This window comes from Podarcis muralis, chromosome 8 (assembly GCF_964188315.1).
Source record: "Podarcis muralis chromosome 8, rPodMur119.hap1.1, whole genome shotgun sequence".
Lineage (NCBI taxonomy): Eukaryota > Metazoa > Chordata > Lepidosauria > Squamata > Lacertidae > Podarcis > Podarcis muralis.
In genome coordinates, this window is record NC_135662.1 from 72,399,199 (window position 1) to 72,407,639 (window position 8,441).

An 8,441-nucleotide genomic window follows, 5' to 3' on the forward strand; every position below is an offset into this window, starting at 1 on the left:
TTAAGATCACAGGATGAACTGAAAGAAAAAATTAAGGACTGGTTTCATCTACACCAAGTTAGTGCAATATGGAGGGAACATAAGAGAATAGGTATGGGAGAAAATAAATCTAGATTTCAAGTGGAGATTTTGGAGAGCAATAATAATCTACTGTCTAAAATGTATAGGCAACTGTTGGAAAGTGAAAATAAGGAAGTGCTGATTAAAGAGGTGATGATTAAATGGAACAAAGATCTAGGATATGAGATAGGATATGACAAATGGCAAACATTATGGAAGAGAGGTATGAAATTTACCGTATGTGCTGACCTGCGTGAGAATCTTTACAAGATGATGTACCGTTGGTACCTGACCCCGGTAAGATTAGGAAGAATGTATAGAACAGCAGACAATACCTGCTGGAGGTGCAAGGATAAGGTGGGGAGTTTCCTGCATATTTGGTGGACCTGCGAGGAAGTGAAGGGTTTCTGGGGACAAATTTATGAGGAGTTAAAGAAAATCTTGAAATACAACTTCCCCAAGAGACCCGAAGCGTTCCTCCTAGGGATGATTGGGGAGGAAATAAAAAAGGCAGATCAGACCTTCTTCCAATACGCCGCCACTGCCGCGAGAATTCTAATAGCAAAGAATTGGAAATCTTCAGTAATACCTACAATGAGAGAGTGGCAGTTGAAAGTGTATCAATACTTGGAATTGGCGAGGCTTACACAATATATCAGGCGAGAAAATTCTATTAAAAAGATTGAAGATTGGTCCAAATTCATAAATTACCTTGAGATTAATTTGAGAATTAATAATTTAACGGTAGATGATGGCTAACTCCTACGACATGTAAAGAAAAAGAAAGTAACTGCAGAAGAATAATGTAAAATATTTAATCCAAAGCTGAGGCTAATTGGAAGTCAAATGTGTGTAAGGGTATGATTGGAAATTTTCTTCTTTTTCTGAGTCCTTTTTTATAATTGTTTGATGTATGTGTTTTTTTAAAGTGCTGTTTGTATTGTATTTTTATATGGTACTTTCGTATCGTATTTGTTGGTTGTTTTGTATCTTTCCAGGGTACAATCTCTTTTCTGTATGTTTGTGTAATGTGTATGTGATTTAATAAAGCTAAAAAAAAAAAGAAAAAAAAAAAAAAAGAAAGCACGCCAAGGTGCAAGTAGATAAATAGGTACTGCTCTGGCGGGAAGGTAAACGGTGTTTCCGTGTGCTGCTCTGGTTCGCCAGAAGCGTCTTAGTCATGCTGGCCACATGACCCGGAAGCTGTACGCCGGCTCCCTCGGCCAATAAAGCGAGATGAGCACCGCAACCCCAGAGTCGGCCACAACTGGACCTAATGGTCAGGGGTCCTCTTTACCTCTTTACTCTTAGGGCAAGTTTGCTAAGAATCTGACCCATGGAGCCAGAAAGATTATTCATCCTTGCTTCAGCTGAACCACCAGAAGTCCCTGCTGCTTCTGTTCTCTGTATGTGTGTGTTTTGACAAGGAGGGAACCACGACAGGCTGCAAATTGGGCAGGTTGAGGACCCTGTGAGATTGCCCCTTTCCTTGACAAGGGATTCAGGGCGGGAATTTGCACTCTAAACCTTAGCATGGCAAGCTGCCACCCTCAGCCAATGCTATCCCTGCTCCTGATTAGTTTAAATTTCTTGAAAATATGTTTGCAACCAAATCGCTGGCGCAATTTTAACAGTAGCTGCACGAACGGCAACCCGTCTAATATAGAAATGAAGACGATCAGCATCTATCTCGATAAAGCAGAAAACATAAGCGGAATGCATAGATCTTCACTTGTGGCTCCTTGGGGGATATCTTAACTGCTGGGCACTGCCAAAGTGGGTCATTTTTCTTGAGATTTACCTTGCATAAAAAAGACTGGAGTCACTTCCTGCGTTTTCAGCCCATATTACTCAATTTCTACTCACAGCACATAATGTTCGCTTGTCAAGAAAAATCATCACCAAGCAGTTCCAAGTATGTTTATAAGATTCTTTTATGGGCTGCCACTAATGGATGGATGTCATCAAGACAAACCATTTTGGCATAAATTCCCTTCCCCCAAACCCCTCTGTATTTGTGCTGCGCAATGGTTTTTGCGGAGGTTTACATGAGACGTTTCCATTTTACGAGACATAAAGAAATTTACATATATAGTGGGCTTTTCTCTCTCTTCACCCCGCCCTCCAAAAGTGCCACATCATTAAGGGAAATTGCAACAGTCTATGCCCATTAGTTTAAAATGGTGTGTTTGTCCTTAACAAAAGCTGGTTCTGCACAATATTGCATTATATTGAGGTTTATGGGCTGATTATTTCAGAGATAGAAGGGGTTTTTCTTGTTGTTTTGGTAAACTCTTGATTTTCTTTTTTCTTTTTCTCATGCTTTTTCGCTGACCTTAATGGGCAAGTGAGTATTGCTTTGGAACAAAACCATACACATTTTTAAAATATATTTTAGGGGCATGCAACATGCTGATTTTACCTAATACATATATGATTTTGAGCCCTGCCATTATATTATTTGAGTAGCCAATGCCCTGAATTTTAAAAGCTGACCGCACTCCGACTTTGAAATTTGACCTCCTGCCTTCTGGTGTTTCATCTTCACTGTAGGGATCCTAAAGGACATTAGTACTGAAGGCATACTTTCTGACAGGTAAACTTGCTCTGTAAGCCTGAAATAAGCCTCATAAAATCGCTTCTCGGCCTTTTGGCTAAGATCAAGTGTAGTATCTGTTCTTATCAGTTTAATATCTGATATGTCCTATATTTGAGGACTATATATTAAATGGATTTTTGGAATTGGGTAATTAGAGAGCCAGTGTGGTGTAGTGGTTAAGAGCGGTAGATTCATAATCTGGGGAACCGGGTTCGCGTCTCCGCTCCTCCACATGCAGCTGCTGGGTGACCTTGGGCTAGTCACGCTTCTCTGAAGTCTCTTAGCCCCACTCACCTCACAGAGTGTTTGTTGTGGGGGAGGAAGGGAAAGGAGAATGTTAGCCGCTTTGAGACTCCTTAGGGTACTGATAAAGCGGGGTATCAAATCCAAACTCTTCTTCTTCTTCTTCTTCAATCTGCTAAATCAGAGGAGCTCTTTCCACAGTTCGTATGCGTGGCAAATCAGTGACAATAAACATTGCTAATCCCAGTGCTTTTTCCCCTTAAAAAAATGTTTAGGGGTACTCCCATTTTGACTCAAGAAAATCACCATTTTATAGTTCAAATCGGGAAAAATAAATACAGCAAATGGACAAAAGTACAAAGATTCACAAAATGTTTAGGGGTATGTGTGTCCCCCAGAAAAAAAGCACTGGCTAAACCTGAGCTGAAGACAGACTCTTGCTCAACCTGAATATTCCCAACCCATACCTCACTCCTAAGAGACAACACCATTCCTTCTTATAGCTGATTTGCATTGTAAGAAAACTTCTGTTGCTTGAAAACCTTGAAGCCAGTAACCTATTGCAAAAGAGGTTGCATCTGTTACAAAAAAGAAAAAAAGTTTAATTCATTATAGTCACAGCTGACAATTCATGTGATGAGAGGTGCAGTAAGTCCCTGTTTGAAAACTGTGGCACTGTATAAAGCTTAAGTTTGTGCAATATTCTTTCCTTTCCCTCTGGTCTTTTCTTGTTTCAGACCATTCCATCTTCCATTTCTCCCTTCCCTTGAAATACTGCTTTGGAGATGGGGTTTTTTTGGGGGGGGGCATGGGGATGGGTGTGTGTGTGTGTGTGTGTGTGTTTTAGAATCCTAGAATCCTAGAATTGTTGAGTTGGAAGGGACCCTGAGTGTTAGGAGTCCAGGTTCCTGGCTTGTTAACACAGTAAGCGTACATAATTAAAAAGGAGAATTTATTGCAAAAAAATCAATTTTTTATTGCAAAAAAATCAAGTAGTTATCTCCGGACGCCTCTAGCAAGCCTCCGGTCCCCATCACTCAGTTGACCCTTCTGAGGAGTTCTTCCTGTGTCGACAGAAGAAATTGAACCTTCAACCTTTATGTTTCTTATTTTGCTTCCTGCCTTCCTATACCATTGCGCCTCAGACTTATTTGGTCAGCTGCACCCCTTTTTGTCTCTGTAGCTTTCTGTGCCTGTTTGGGCTTCTGAGGAGCTTTGGCTGGGTTCCAGCCTTGTTATATACAGTGGTACCTCGGGTTACCACTGGGGTGGCGCTGTGGGTAAAACCTCAGCGCCTAGGACTTGCTGATCGCATGGTCGGCAGTTCGAATCCCTGCGGCAGGGTGAGCTCCTGTCGTTCGGTCCCAGCTCCTGCCCACCTAGCAATTCGAAAGCACAATTAAGTGCAAGTAGATAAATAGGTACCGCTTTACAGAGGGAAGGTAAACGGCGTTTCTGTGTGCTGCTCTGGTGCCGGTTCGCCGGAGCAGCTTCGTCACGCTGGCCACGTGACCCGGAAGTGTCTTCGGACAGCGCTGGCTCCCGGCCTCTAGAGTGAGATGAGCGCACAACCCTAGAGTCTGTCAAGACTGGCCCGTTCGGGCAGGGGTACCTTTACCTTTACCTTTACTTTGGGTTAAGAACTTAATTCGTTCTGGAGGTCTGTTCTTAACCTGAAACACCACTTTAGCTAATTAGGCCTCCTGCTGCTGCTGCCGCCGGAGCACAATTTCTGTTCTCATCCTGAAGCAAAGTTCTTAACCCGAGGTAATATTTCTGGGTTAGCGGAGTCTGTAACCTGAAGCGTATGTAACCCGAGGTACCACTGTATTGGGTTTAACACATTTTATGTTACAAGGCGCGTTCTAACCAATTGTAGAAGAGTTGGTAGACGAACGTTCTAATGGCAAGTAAGCACATGCCCTTTCAACTGGCAACTGGCAACGGTCAGTTCCTGCTTGGGATTATTATTGTGTTGTCTAGTCAGTTTGGTTCTTGTGTTCCTATGAGTGAGCTGTTGTCACTGACAAATGTTGAATAAACTTAGTTGAGGAACTTATACTGCCTTGGGCTTCTGACTTTTTCCGAACATTTAACAAGCCTGCTCTCCATTCCTCCCTTATCAGCCGGCCATCCAAGGTCAGGGGGAGTCGACACTGGCAGCTGTGGGCTCTCCTGTGCCAGCGTGAAAGCCCAGCCTCCCTGTTCCTGACTACATTCTGCAGCTGGCTGTGAGATCACACTTGGAGCTGGTGTGCTCATGACACTATCATCTAGTCCAACCCCCTGCAATGCAGGAATACGCAGTTTTCCCATATAGGGATCAAACCTGTAACCTTGGTATTATCAGCACCACACTCTAACCAACTGAGCTATGTGTTGCTGGTTTTCTATTTCTCTCTTTGGTATCTTTATTCTGGGTCTTGTAATTTATGCAGAAATTGCTCTGTTTGATTGTGTACTTTTAAATGTTTCATTTTTTTATTTACAACTACTTTTGTTATATTGTAGTTATCCCCCCCCCCCACCCAATTGCATGCTGTCTTGAGCATGGTTTGAACTGTGGAAAGGCTGGCTACAAATACAATTATGTATGCATCTGTTTATGTATGCTTTCTCATGTCCCTGAGTGGTCTGTTTCTCCTTTGTTCAGTCCTTCTGCCTCTCCGGACTCTTTCTAGAACTCGGATGGGGAACCAGTGGTTCTTGAGATGTTGTTGCCCCCCCCCCCCAGCTTTCATCAGCCCCCCACAGCTTGGCCCATAGCTGTCAACTTTTCTTGTGAGGAATCCTATTCAGAATAAGGGAATTTCCCTTTAAAAAAGGGAAACGTTGACAGCTATGGCTTGGCCAATGATCTGGGATGAGGGCCACAGGCAATGGCAAGCAAAGGGGAATGGCTCAGTTAAATGAATGGTTGTTAGAGCTAGCTTCCCATGCGATCTGTGACAAACAGGCACCTGAGACAGAAGCAATTCCACAGTATAGGTTCTGTATGTGCCAAAGGGTGACAATGGAATCACAGAATGGCAGAGCTGGAAGGGGCCACAAGTGCCATCTAATTCAACCCCATGCAAGGTAAGAGTCTTTCACCCAACGTGGGGCTCTGACCCATGATCCTGAGATTAAGGGGTCTCATGCTGTACCAGCTGAGCTATCTGTATGATTCTGATTGATATTCCAGCTTGATTGCAATACAGTGGTACCTCGGGATGCCAATGGGATCTGTTCCGGAGCCCCGTTCGCATCCTGAACAGAACGGAAGACGCAACAGTGCATCTGCGCGTGCGTGGGTAGCGTTTCACCACTTCCGCATATGCGTGTGATGTCATTTTGACCATCTGCACATGTATATATATTTTTTTAAATAATATTTATTAAAGTTTTCAGAATACAGAAAGTAAAGATGAAAGTACATTCAAAGCCTTATTTTCAAACATCCACTTTCTGGGACTCCCCCCTTCCCCCACCCCTACCATATTCCCCTTTCATATTGTTGTCTCCACAAGCTCTCACTTCTGATTTAAAACTTAATTTGTTTACCCCATTATTCAAATTTAATTTTGTGCAATCCTTATCAATACCCTTGATAGAAAGACAAAAGATCTCTCCCCAAGGCCCACCCCATTTTCATTCCACAATTTCCCCTTTTTTTATATAATATAAACACACAGAATAGAAATGTAAAGAATAAAAAGTATAGTAGCAAAAAGAAAACCAATTCAGAAGATAGTTGCAAGCCTTTGGATTCTAATTCTCCCCCCCCCCCTTCCCCGGTTTAATTTCCCCCTGTCCACCAATCTATGTTTTCTGCCTGGAAATCTTAAATCCATCAATCCCATTTTTCCCCCAACTCCTTGCAGGTTTTTCCCTTTTTAAAAATTATTTTTAAAATTAATTCCTTAAATCTTTAATCTTTAAAACTGTCAAATTATAGAGCTCCCCCCATTGTTCTTTCAAGGTTGTAGTCCAGATTCCTCTTGTTCCGCTGCTAAGATGTTCTTATTCAGAAGTTTAGTAACTCTACATGGGTTGTTGTTATTCAGGAACAAAAACTTGCGTTCAGTCCCTTCCTTTCTTCAATAGAAAATTCTATTGTCTCCTTTTAGTCTGAACACCCTGTAGACAAAATACTGTTTCAGTTTTGCAGCTTTCCCAGGAGATAACCAGTTCTGTAAAATTCCGAAGTTTTTTTTTCTGCTTACGCCCATCTTTGTAATGTCCCGAAACTCCTCTAGGGGGATTGTTGTAACTTTGTTTCCAAAAGTCCGGTTGTTATCCGTGTTTTCGCCATTTTGTATTCAAGTCTTAACAAATTATAACAAATTGTAGCAAATTTAGCCAGCAAAGTCCTCGTAATAAAATCCTCTTTAAAATTCCGACTTTGACAGCTACTTTGACAGCTGTCAAAATCTCCGGCTCTCTTCACCAGGCTCACTCCTCAATCGCCCCAGTTCCCAGGGGGGGGGGGGGTACGTTTTCCTTCTCCTTCAATTCTTCCTCCAGCACAGTTCTTGTAGTTTCCAATCATGGAATTCTTGGTTTTTATCAAAAATACCGTTCTTTTTGGGCCTTGGCTTCCCAATCCTTGTTTTAGAATGTCTACAATAGGGAGGGGGACTGACTTCCTTTTTGGATCCCCCCCCCCCCCCGCTCGTCTCAAATCCAAAAAAAATAATTTTTTCCTCCTTTTGAACCCGATTTCCAAATTACTCACGGGTTGTTGTTAAAAGTCCGAATTCTCAATGGAAGAAGTCAGCGCTCTCCGCCGGATGGCATGTGGCTTCGCTCGGCAGGGATAGCAGAGGACTCAAAGCACCACGCTTCTCCCCGGCACCCGATCCGTAGCCTTTAAAAAGGCTCCTTCACGAGTCGGGAGGGCGCTGACGGTGCCAGCCGAGTCTCCATGTCCACGGACTCCGTGTCCGTGGTTTTTAAGGGTCCCCGCGTCGCCGGCGCGGTAGGACCCAGCCCCTGCCGAGCAGGCTCCCTCCGGAGCTCGGAGGGAGTCCGCCATTCGGCGATGGCGCCAACCCGGAAGTCCCGACCATCTGCACATGTATTAGTGGCAAAACCTGGAAGTAATGTGCTCCGTTACTTCCAGGTCGCAGTGGAGCGCAACCCGAAAGCACTCAACCTGAAGTGTATTTATCCCGAGGTATGACTGTACCTAGACAGCATCTTAAAAAGTAAAGACATCACCTTGCCAACAAAGGTCTATATAGTAAAAGCTATCGTTTTCCCAGTAGTGATGTATGGAAGTGAGAGCTGGACCATAAAGAAGGCAGATCGCCGAAGAATTGATGCTTTTGAATTATGGTGCTGGAGAAGACTCTTGAGAGTCCCATGGACTGCAAGAAAATCAAACCTATCCATTCTTAAGGAAATCAGCCCTGAGTGCTCACTGGAAGGACAGATCCTGAAGCTGAGGTTCCAATACTTTGGCCACCTTATGAGAAGAGAAGACTCCCTGGAAAAGACCCTGATGTTGGGAAAGATTGAGGTACAAGGAGAAGGGGACGACAGAGGACGAGATGGT

General features: G+C 43.4%; 1 non-coding gene across 1 annotated transcript; it reads left to right on the forward strand.

Annotated features, from left to right (window-relative positions):
• The first annotated feature begins 2,694 nt into the window (after positions 1-2,694).
• On the forward strand, positions 2,695-2,892 carry LOC114601436 (U2 spliceosomal RNA). The gene has a single exon (XR_003707760.2). It is a non-coding gene; the product is annotated as a U2 spliceosomal RNA (small nuclear RNA).
• The last annotated feature ends 5,549 nt before the right edge of the window (positions 2,893-8,441 follow it).